This window comes from Schistocerca gregaria, unplaced genomic scaffold (genome assembly GCF_023897955.1).
Source record: "Schistocerca gregaria isolate iqSchGreg1 unplaced genomic scaffold, iqSchGreg1.2 ptg000927l, whole genome shotgun sequence".
NCBI classification, from domain to species: domain Eukaryota; kingdom Metazoa; phylum Arthropoda; class Insecta; order Orthoptera; family Acrididae; genus Schistocerca; species Schistocerca gregaria.
The window spans coordinates 112,501-125,000 of NW_026062284.1; the positions used below are offsets into that span (position 1 = coordinate 112,501).

The following is a 12,500-nucleotide window of genomic DNA, read 5'->3' on the forward strand; positions in this document are numbered from 1 at the left end:
CAGACTTGCCCTCCAATAGATACTCGTTAAAGGATTTAAAGTGTACTCATTCCGATTACGGGGCCTCGGATGAGTCCCGTATCGTTATTTTTCGTCACTACCTCCCCGTGCCGGGAGTGGGTAATTTGCGCGCCTGCTGCCTTCCTTGGATGTGGTAGCCGTTTCTCAGGCTCCCTCTCCGGAATCGAACCCTGATTCCCCGTTACCCGTTACAACCATGGTAGGCGCAGAACCTACCATCGACAGTTGATAAGGCAGACATTTGAAAGATGCGTCGCCGGTACGAGGACCGTGCGATCAGCCCAAAGTTATTCAGAGTCACCAAGGCAAACGGACCAGACAAGCCAATCCGATTGGTTTTGATCTAATAAAAGCGTCCCTTCCATCTCTGGTCGGGACTCTGTTTGCATGTATTAGCTCTAGAATTACCACAGTTATCCAAGTAACGTGGGTACGATCTAAGGAACCATAACTGATTTAATGAGCCATTCGCGGTTTCACCTTAATGCGGCTTGTACTGAGACATGCATGGCTTAATCTTTGAGACAAGCATATGACTACTGGCAGGATCAACCAGGGAGCTGCGTCAACTAGAGCTGAGCAGCCGGCCGCCCGGGAGTGTGTCCCGGGGGACCGCGCGAACACGCAAGCGTCCGCTCAATTATTCTGCAAACAGGAGGAGGCCGAGCTCCCCTGCACGATACACCTCGAAACCCTCTCAGGTCCCGGCGGCGCGCAGCGCCGTCCTAGGTACTTGGTCGGTTTCGAGAGAGGCGCAATCGCCCGGAGTTAGGCGAGTAGACGGTTTTAGTGCGAACACCCTTGCTCCCAACTGAGCTTGCCGCTGCCGACAGAGGCCCGGGAGCGTGCTGTCGTGGCATTGCCGGCGGGAGACAACACGCGCCACCTATGGTGACCGGCAGCTCCAACGCCAGCGCCACACAAGGGCAAAGCCCCACTTGGGTGCAGAAGCGAACTCTCCCAGCACAGCGCACGCGCCAACACGTCCGCACAACTGCGATACAAACCACCTGCGAGAACCGCTGGGGCGACCGAGCAGCAGACGGCGTCGCGGCGCCGAGTGCCAGGCGGCGGCGCATCCTCAACGCACACAGTCCTCAATCAGACCAGCACACTGCAGATGTCCACCGCGCTTCGCACCGGGCTCGGCTGAACCAACTTTGGCCGCCAGGCGCCGCGTGCAGGGTGCGCCGCAGCGTAGCTGCGCCGCCTGCCGGGCCCGTCGGCTGGCGCTCCTGCCACTCGGCGCCCCCCACCAGCCGGCTGTTGCGCGTGCGCCCACGCAGCGCGCGGCCAACACGCCGGGCGGCCCCCCTTCACCGGCCGGGAACAGTCCCACCAAGCCACCGCCGCGTATCGCTTCATACCCACATGGGCCTAGTCACGTGTGTGGATGTGGCGGGTACCGCTGAAACAACCGGTTAATAGCTGTACCGATCGTCGCCATCACAGATTCACCTCCAGCGTGAACAACCGCTCAACAACGGATTTCCAGTTCATTTGCGTATCTTGGACAGTAAACGTAGATGTCCACCTACATTTGCGAATTCAACAATTCTTGCATGCCAGGATGTCATGTGTCACGACACGCTACATCAGACCACATACACACTGCGACATGTGCAGAAGAGAACACGTGGAAGGTGGCCCGCGCAAGTATGCGATGTCCCTTCCGCGATCCACTGTCAACCGGCATCTGCGGCATGTCCCAGATATGGAACGCGGTCCACCAGGGTAGCACTTTGTGTGAGGCAATACGACAAAGTCGGAATACACGCGTCACTACATCAGACGGCTCACGCTGACCTGACCTGACCTGACCTGACCTGACTCACCGCACCACCACCCCCAGCGACCCAGGGTGACATACAATGCGTTCGTACGTTCCTCCCACACGCCTCTACGGCGTACCACAGTGCAACCTAGCTGTTATTGGGAGACGAGACAAGTAGCATCGAGCACAACATATGGAAATTGAGATTCGACACCGTTGGGCACAGCCAGCGTACAGTCACACGTATCACACTACTTCACTCTGTACGTAACTACCGATGATCGGTACAGCGTGTGGGTTACGCGTACGACATCAGCGGACAATGGACACAGACCATACCACGACGTACACTGAGGGCGTCGACATCTGAATGCAACTGAACAGCTGCGAGGCTCATTTAACACTCACACGCCAGACCGACCAGCTTGAGAGGACAGAGACACAAAGAGGGGGACAGAGGGGGGGGGGGGCCGATATAGTCCTATTGCAGTACAATTGACAGTGGATAGCGGGAATATGTGGAAAGTAAGCAACACTCGCAAGACATCTACATGAGGATAACAACGACACCAGAGATTCCGAGCAGTGAACTATGTTAGGCAAAGGGACAACGTGGGTTAGGTTAAGGGACAACGTGGGTTAGGTTAAGGGACAACGTGGGTTAGGTTAAGGGACAACGTGGGTTAGGTTAAGGGACAACGTGGGTTAGGTTAAGGGACAACGTGGGTTAGGTTAAGGGACAACGTGGGTTAGGTTAAGGGACAACGTGGGTTAGGTTAAGGGACAACGTGGGTTAGGTTAAGGGACAACGTGGGTTAGGTTAAGGGACAACGTGGGTTAGGTTAAGGGACAACGTGGGTTAGGTTAAGGGACAACGTGGGTTAGGTTAAGGGACAACGTGGGTTAGGTTAAGGGACAACGTGGGTTAGGTTAAGGGACAACGTGGGTTAGGTTAAGGGACAACGTGGGTTAGGTTAAGGGACAACGTGGGTTAGGTTAAGGGACAACGTGGGTTAGGTTAAGGGACAACTTGAGTTAGGTTAAGGGACAACTTGAGTTAGGTTAAGGGACAACTTGAGTTAGGTTAAGGGACAACTTGAGTTAGGTTAAGGGACAACTTGAGTTAGGTTAAGGGACAACTTGAGTTAGGTTAAGGGACAACTTGAGTTAGGTTAAGGGACAACTTGAGTTAGGTTAAGGGACAACTTGAGTTAGGTTAAGGGACAACTTGAGTTAGGTTAAGGGACAACTTGAGTTAGGTTAAGGGACAACTTGAGTTAGGTTAAGGGACAACTTGAGTTAGGTTAAGGGACAACTTGAGTTAGGTTAAGGGACAACTTGAGTTAGGTTAAGGGACAACTTGAGTTAGGTTAAGGGACAACTTGAGTTAGGTTAAGGGACAACTTGAGTTAGGTTAAGGGACAACTTGAGTTAGGTTAAGGGACAACTTGAGTTAGGTTAAGGGACAACTTGAGTTAGGTTAAGGGACAACTTGAGTTAGGTTAAGGGACAACTTGAGTTAGGTTAAGGGACAACTTGAGTTAGGTTAAGGGACAACTTGAGTTAGGTTAAGGGACAAATTGAGTTAGGTTAAGGGACAAATTGAGTTAGGTTAAGCGATAATCTGGTACAGCCACAGTTAGGTTAAGCGATGATCTGGTACAGCCACAGTTAGGTTAAGCGATGATCTGGTACAGCCACAGTTAGGTTAAGCGATAATCTGGTACAGCCACAGTTAGGTTAAGCGATAATCTGGTACAGCCACAGTTAGGTTAAGCGATAATCTGGTACAGCCACAGTTAGGTTAAGCGATAATCTGGTACAGCCACAGTTAGGTTAAGCGATAATCTGGTACAGCCACAGTTAGGTTAAGCGATAATCTGGTACAGCCACAGTTAGGTTAAGCGATAATCTGGTACAGCCACAGTTAGGTTAAGCGATAATCTGGTACAGCCACAGTTAGGTTAAGCAATAAAGTTGGTTAAATTTGGTATTGTGGGAAAGGGGGAAGAGAGAGAGAGGGGGGGGGGGTGGATAGTGGTGGCAGTACGCGGATGCCTGAGTCACCGTCAGATACGTCACGTCGGTTCGATGCTTGTAGCAAGAGGCTGGCGGGTCTGTGTCTCTCACTTCTGCAATTTTTCATGTGGTATAACACGAGGGCGGGGGGTGATATTTGGTGCCCCTCTGTGTAGGATGTGTGTTGGTTTATCTGAGCAATGGTAGTTGTCGGAGGAGTGGGGTATTGTGCTTTTATAGGTGGACCTACTGCTCTGGTTATCATAGTGTCGACGGTGCAATGTCGCAGAGAGGATGCACTCGACATTGTCGCATTCCAGATGTTTACGTATTGTGTGTCTCCGTTGCAGGCCGAGAGTGGTGCATGTTCGAGTGTCTGGCTGACGTGCGATTCACGTTGTGTGCCCAGTCTTACAGCACGTATAGGGACATTCGCATAAATCATCTATATGTGGCCTTGCATCATTTACTAAGCAGTGCCGTGAGACGACCGAACTATTAGGAAAGTACTGATGTACCGCATAATGTTTACCTTCCACCACACGGCGAGTATCGACTGTGCCCAGCGTTGCCACCGCAGGCAGCGGTCACCGTCACCATTGTGCGGCGGAACGGAACATCTATATCCTCAGAGGAGCACTCTTTGCCGCCGGGCGTCAGGTCTCGCGGCCTGCCGGCCAGCGCCCACGACGAACTTACTGCATGTATAGGGACAATATTTTTTTTTTTTTTTTTTTTTTTTTTTTTTTTTTTTTTTTTCAATATTTATTATACATACAAAAGCCCACTTACTAAGAATTATGCGTGGGCGTACTACAGACTACACAAAACTACTGTTACAAAAGTGGTTACATTTATGAAACATAACAACTAACTAAAATGAGCATTCTGCTCTCTAACAAAATAATCGGCCTCTTAGCCTCCCTAGGCTATTCCCAGGGAGTTGCCCGTCCCTAGCCACGAGGAGGCGGGCCGCTACAATCCACAAAACCACTGCAAGAGACACAAACTTCCCTCCACCAACCCTACTGATCTACAGTCTCTATATTACATCGCTGTTTACAGTTTAGAATTGTAATTACACCACAACTTGTTGCACTTGTTTTCATCATCAGCAAAGACATCTCTATTAGCGAGAGGCAGCCACCACCAACACCAGATACATCCTTCTAACATCCACAACATATAACCACTTCAATCTTACCTCTCGCCTACTCTTCCTTCTTCTCTCAGCGGCCAAGCCCCAGGCGGTCCAACAATTGTCGCCATTCCTGGGGCGGGCCAGCTGTCGCCACCTTGATGTCAAGTTTAATTACTATGTACAATGTTCAAGCCAGGAAATTTCGCTGAGCCTCTTTGGACACAGCATTAACCAACTTAGAGAAAACCTTATAGGTGTCAGCATTATTTAAGATGTTAGCTACGTCCAGCGTTGGTAGTAGCTGCCTCTCCACTGAGGCAGCTTGCTCATACATCGGACAGTGAAATACCACATGCTCCGGCGTACCTTGTGGGGACCCACAGTCGCACCCTGGTGTAGGTCTTTTCCCAATCCTGTATAAGTAATCAGGGTACGGTCCATGGCCAGTCAAAAAGTGAATGACTCCTGGAGATGGCACCATAATCTTATTCTTAAGCCGTGCCCTTACACTTGGAAAAAAGCCATGCACCCGCCGTCCAGTCGTGGAGTGATCCCACTCCTCTTGCCATAAATTCAATAACTGTTCTTTGATCGCCTTAATGCTTGCAAAATGCGCACCCATAATGTCGCGGACTCGTTCTAGATCTCCTTTCCGCAGCCAGTAAATGGCAGCTTGCTGGCGTATTATCAAATCTAAAGGGCACAAACCCATAATCACCAACAAAGCATCTGTTGGACTGGTGCCAAATGCACCAATACATCTCAGAAGTACATTCCTCTGGACTCGCCTTACCGCCATAGCTGGCCTCACCAGAGCCAACCTGTGGGCCCACACACTTGCTCCGTAACCAACAATTGGAGCCAATAAACAGTTGTGATACATGTGGATAGCTTTCAGCGGCAGATGAAAACGCCGCTGCCCAATAGTTATTAACTTGTTGAATAACGCCAACGCCTTTGCAGCAGTCTGCTGAATGTGTACCCCAAAATTCCAATGTTCATCCAAGTACACACCCAGGTATCTAGCTGAGCCATGCCTAGCAACCATCACATCATCGATTCTGATGGTTGGGTCTCTATTGAGCTTACCCTTTAGTAACATGTACAAGGACTTCCTAGGCGCTACCCTTAATTTGGAGCGACCACACCATGTCTGCAAGAGCCCAACAGCTACCCTTGCACGCTCTTCTATTGTAGATCTACTGTTCCCTTCCACAAGTATGACTAGGTCGTCCGCGTAGGCCACGGCACCCAGGACTGAAGCATCCCCCTGCAAGATGTTCAACAGCGGTTCCATAGTAATGTCCCAAAAAACCGGACCAAATACTGATCCCTGGGGACACCCCCGAGATATCCTCTTAGTCACCACAGTCCCCGGAGCCGCAATCCTTGCCAGTCTGTCATTACAGTAGGCCTCCAGACAACGATACAGCAACCCAGGACACTCCATCTCCCGCAAGCGGGAGAAGAGTGCGGGCCACCACAAGTTGTCGAAGGCCCCTGAAATATCCACCATAATACCCAGAACATACTTCGTACTGGCTGAGTGGACAGTCCGAGAAACCTCGTTGATCGCGTCCTGAGTGGAGCGACCCTTCCGGAATCCGAACTGCCGATCACTCATGCCATACAAAGTCCTGTGGCTCAAAAGTCTGTCAGTAAGTAACTTCTCAAAGGTCTTTCCAAGTACATCCAAGAGACAGATCGGTCTATAAGACTTGGGTAATTGAGGGTCCTTGTCAGGGCCCTTCTTGATAATAACTACATCGGCAATCTTCCACCTGGTTGGATAGACTCCATGGTGTAAACACACATTGAAAACTTTAGCCAGATCTGGAGCCAACTGGGGTGCTAGATACTGCAGAATCTCGGCCGGCACCTTGTCAGGACCAGGCGCTTTCCTCTGTGCAAATGTGTGAAGTGCAGCCACCACCTCCTCTGCGGAGAAGGGGTAAACGTGCACCTCATTCACATATGGCTCCAACAATGCTTGACGAATTCTTCGCTGCTCCTCCGTATCCTCTTCTTCAACATCGTCTGGTAACAAAACGTTCAACAGCACATTAACAGTCTCCTCCCACGTTGTAGTACACCGACCATCTTCCAACCGCAAAGTTGACAACATCCCAGGAGATCTGATCTTCTCTCTCACGAGCTTATATGGAACCCCCCAAGGGTCCAGACCAAGCTGCTCGTTAACAAAGTTCTGCCATGATTGCCTCCTTGCCTGCTGAATAGCCTGCTGATATCTGTCCTTCAGGCGGCGATACCTTCTCAGATGAAACTGTCTCTCTTCATGCCCGAAACTCCCTTGATAGTTACTCCGCGCCCGCCTGACAGAACGCTTGAGTGCAGTCAGTTCTGGGGACCACGGAGTAGCCTGCGTACGGACATACCTCGCCACCCGGGGAACTGCTGCAACAATTGCTGCCTCAATGGATGCCAGCAGATCAGCAACCACATCGTCCACATTATGTATTTCCGCCTCAGAGCCCAGCCCTGGAGGACGAAATTCCTGTGCTAGTCGGTCCCAATCAGTTTTCCGATAATTAAACCTTTCCTCCCATTCCCCGGTATCTTCCACAACCTCAGTACAATACTCAAAAAATATACAATTGTGATCACTCACTGTGAGGTTGTCAACAACTCTCCAACCACAAACGTGTGGTGCCGAGCTCTGAGTTGCCAACGTCACATCAATATTAGAAACAGCACCCGCCCTCCCTGAAAAGGTAGGTGGGTGTCCAGGTTGATTCACCACATCAAGATGCAATTGCATAATCAAATTCTCGAGCTCGACACCCCGCTCATCCTGTTCCACACTGTGCCACAGAGGAGACTTGGCATTCGCATCCATACAGACTATTACAGACTTGCCTTGTAGAGTTCTTAGTATCCAATCCAACTGATTCAAAAATCCAGTTATATGCTGCCGAAATTGACAGTATACATTAACAATGAATACTAAATTCATCAACAAATTAAGCTGTACCACAATCACATGTTCATTACAAAATTGTGTTAAAATAGTGGTCTTGATCAGTTTATTCAGCACTACAATAGCAGTCATGGGATTCTCCCCTGAGGACACCACTTGCGCGGACGCAGGAAATCCGGGAATCCGACCAGCACAGGAGGCCGGCTCTTGAATCACAAGAATGTCCAGTAACTCTTCCTCCGCTACCTTTCTCAGCTCTTGCGCAACCAAGTGGCTACGCATGGCATTAATCTGCAGCAACCTGAATCGCCCCATTAACCGGGGGGATAGAAAACATGAAGGCGACTAGCAGGCCAAGGCTTCGAAAAATCCGAGACATTTCGTCCATACATCTTGACCATATCGCTGTAAATTTTATCTATATCAAATTTCCGGCCCCTTCTAGCAAACACCTTCTCCACCAAAAGTTTTAATTCATCAGGTTGCGTTGGAATATTAGCAGCTTGCAAATGAATACAATCAACATCCTCCAGGGCTGGGTAAGTAATATCTTCCCCACCCCTATGCTCTGTTCTAACAAGCTGCCTCAGTGCAACAGTTAACAATGCAGGCTCTTCAAGCCTTGACAATCGTAACTTAAGGTCGAAATTATCATAGATATCACCTGGACCAACTGCATTATAAGTTACACCACCACCATCACTATTTACACGTTTTACATCGGTAACATTCACAATATTTACATCTGAACCTCCGCCACCACCACCACCACCGACTTCAGTAGGGACTAAAGACACAGCATGTTGATCTTGCTTTGAAACATCTTGCATCACAGGCCCCTCCACACTGGCACTCAATGGGCGACAAGTTAGTCGACCCATAGCTTCCTCCAAGTCGACCTCCGTCTGGACGCCGACCTCCATCACCAGACTACTCGTGGAACCCCGAACAACGTCGGAGCAGAGTAAAGAACCTGTGGACAGAGCCTTATAAATTAACCTACCCCTCTCTGCGTCCCTCTTTTCTTTACTAGGTGACTTCTTCTTTGGCGCCTTACGGGTCGCCATAATCTGTCCTCTGTACGATCCTGTCTAAGAACATTCGGTAGGTGGGGCAATCCTTCGGTCCTCCACACTTCCTACCACGTTTCTTACACGGTATACATACAGGAGGTCTGTCCTTATTAGGGCAGTCCCTCCTTTCATGCCCCACCAGCCCGCAGTGGGCGCACACAGCCTGATCTTCATTACAATATTTATTTGTGTGATTTAAATCTTGGCACTTGGTGCATCGTGGCACCGCCAAGTAATCCTTAATGTTTAGTGCCGAATATCCAACATATAGCCTCCCAATTCTTGTTAATGGCTTCCACATTTCAGGTGAGACCTCCACCACATGATGCACAGTTAACTTATCCCTTGGCCCTACTTTGAATCGCAATCTAAACTGACTGTCAAATTCCTCCCTCGTCATAGAAACATCAAAATTCTGTATGTAGATCGCATCAAGTAGGCTATCCGCATTCATGTAAGTAGGAACATCGTACAGGCACATCAAAGGCCTGCGTTTCCTTGGCGGTTCGCACTTAACCTTTTCCATTAATTCCTTATTCGCCATTATTCTCTGACTGTCTTCTTGCGTGGCTGTCTCAACTATCAATACGTTCTTAGCAGTCCTTACAGTGTTAATCTTGATTTTGTCACGTTTGGGATTGATACATTTCTCAAAAGCAGTCTTGACAGCCCGAATATCCTCGCCTGCCTTCGGTTTAATGAATACAGTCGGATATGTCTTTTTAATGTTTTGCTGAATTGTTTCCTTTGCCGACGGCGCTTTAACCACAGGGGCACTCGCAACCGCGGCATAAGACCGAGCCACTGCGGGCTGACCTCTTAGACGCTCGTTCTCCTTCTCTAATTCTAATATCCGACCCTCAAGTTGAGAGTGGGCCATCGCCCATCGAGCTACACAATCCCTGATATGGTTAATCGCGTAGTTGCTGATCTTTCCATTTTTAACACTGGAATCAAGCAACTTTAGAAATCGCGTGTGTCGCTCAGCGACAGTCAAATTCTCCTCGAACACCGAATCACCCTCGAGCGCATTATCACTCTCTACGTTTTCAGCCATATTGACGAAATGAGAGAGTGAAAAATGGAGGCCCGTCTCTTTCCCCGGACCGGCCGCTCTGGCATGGGGGGAGGCTAAATGCAGCTCGCTCACCGGTCCCGCCCCTTGACAAGAGCTTTCCACAAAAGAGCTGCTAGGTTTAGCACGCCGTGGGTACAGCGCACTAGTCCTCTTCGACGGCTGCACCATCGAGGTTTTCACCCGCTCCCTTGCCGACGAATGCCACCCGCATTCCGGGAGAGCGGATTCACTCTCCGTCCTTCGCCCCCTACTAGGCCGAGTTCCCACCAAAGGCTAAAGACCCGGTCCTACTCAGGTGCCGGGCCGGTCCCCCAGACATTCAGGGGTTTGGACCCATCTAACCTAACCGGGGACATGTCACCACGCCCCGGCTTGGCGGATCATGCCCCGGAAATCCAGGGGCAAGGCGGGTGACCTTCGCCGACTTAGGCCAGGTTCCCGCCCCGAAGAATGCAGTCGCCGGAACCGGTGTGCAAGATGTTCAGCACACCGTCGCCCCCCTGCCCTTTGGTCGCCCGAAGGCTTAACAGCTCCACCACGAGAAGGCGGGCAGGGGCACTTGGGAAGGAGAGGCTAAGCTGGTCGAGACGCATCCTTCCCCCGCTGCCTATTCCCAACCATGGACCCACGCAAATTGCAGACCCACAGCATGAGACAGCCGGAGCTAGTAGATAGGGACAGCGGGAATCTCGTTAATCCATTCATGCGCGTCACTAATTAGATGACGAGGCATTTGGCTATATTAAGAGAAGTCATAGTTAACTCACGCCGTTTACCCGCGCTTTGCTTGAATTTCTTCAACGTTGACATTCAAAGAGCACTGGGCAGGAATCGCTTTTGGACGGAGGCTGGATACTGAACGAGGTTCTCCCCACGCAACATGGAAATTACCAACGAGCACCAACCACGCGCCCCGAGACCTGGAAACCCCAGTTAACGAGTAGACGTGAGCGCACCGACCCACAGCAGGGTGGTCACCGACGAGAACCGCCAGATCGCTTACCCAGCCGGACCTGTGGGATGACTTTCGCATTGCGCCCGAACCCCAGGCGGCAGGGACACTAGGGACGCGGAGCGAGTGCAATACCGCCAACCTAGCGTGGGATTAGTCACCGGGGACGACACCCGGCGGCCGCCAAAATAATGAAGGCGCAGGCTGCCGGCACTGATATATGAAAGTGGGCCGTTCGCCAAACGCACAACAAACCCTACCGGGCGGCCGCCACGGAAACATTAGCCACAGGACACGAGTCCCAGGTGCAGTGAGAAAGGTTAGAACCACCAGTCTCGGTCGCACCTATGCCCCTCCGTTAAGCGGTTGCTGTGCGGGTGTACCCGATGGGTTAAAACCAGGAGACCTGGACGGCGCCCGAATGAAGTCCAATGTAGTGGAAATCACAGGGCGTCAACACCCGCTAGGGCCATCGCAATGCTTTGTTTTAATTAGACAGTCGGATTCCCCCAGTCCGTGCCAGTTCTGAGTTGATCGTTGAATGGCGGCCGAAGAGAATCCGCGCACCCGCGCGCCCCCGGAGGAGCACGCTAAGGCGGACGCGGCCTCGCAGCAAGGAAGATCCGTGGGAGGCCAAGGCACGGGACCGAGCTCGGATCCTGCACGCAGGTTGAAGCACCGGGGCGCGAACGCCGCGCAGGCGCGCGCATCCTGCACCGCCGGCCAGCACGAGGCCAACCAACGGCGAGAGCAGACCACGCCCGCGCTAAACGCCCGCACTTACCGGCACCCCTACGGCACTCACCTCGCCCAGGCCCGGCACGTTAGCGCTGACCCACTTCCCGACCAAGCCCGACACGCCCCGATCCTCAGAGCCAATCCTTATCCCGAAGTTACGGATCCAATTTGCCGACTTCCCTTACCTACATTATTCTATCGACTAGAGGCTCTTCACCTTGGAGACCTGCTGCGGATATGGGTACGAACCGGCGCGACACCTCCACGTGGCCCTCTCCCGGATTTTCAAGGTCCGAGGGGAAGATCGGGACACCGCCGCAACTGCGGTGCTCTTCGCGTTCCAAACCCTATCTCCCTGCTAGAGGATTCCAGGGAACTCGAACGCTCATGCAGAAAAGAAAACTCTTCCCCGATCTCCCGACGGCGTCTCCGGGTCCTTTTGGGTTACCCCGACGAGCATCTCTAAAAGAGGGGCCCGACTTATATCGGTTCCGCTGCCGGGTTCCGGAATAGGAACCGGATTCCCTTTCGCCCAACGGGGGCCAGCACAAAGTGCATCATGCTATGACGGCCCCCATCAACATCGGATTTCTCCTAGGGCTTAGGATCGACTGACTCGTGTGCAACGGCTGTTCACACGAAACCCTTCTCCGCGTCAGCCCTCCAGGGCCTCGCTGGAGTATTTGCTACTACCACCAAGATCTGCACCGACGGCGGCTCCAGGCAGGCTCACGCCCAGACCCTTCTGCGCCCACCGCCGCGACCC

General features: G+C 51.7%; 1 non-coding gene across 1 annotated transcript in view; it reads right to left on the minus strand.

Annotated features, from left to right (window-relative positions):
- LOC126325580 (small subunit ribosomal RNA) overlaps positions 1 to 580 on the minus strand; it is a 1,893-nt gene extending 1,313 nt beyond the window's left edge. Inside the window, exon 1 of the ribosomal RNA XR_007560185.1 lies at positions 1 to 580. This exon is cut by the window's left edge and continues 1,313 nt beyond it. This is a non-coding gene — a ribosomal RNA (small subunit ribosomal RNA).
- Positions 581 to 12,500: the final 11,920 nt, after the last annotated feature.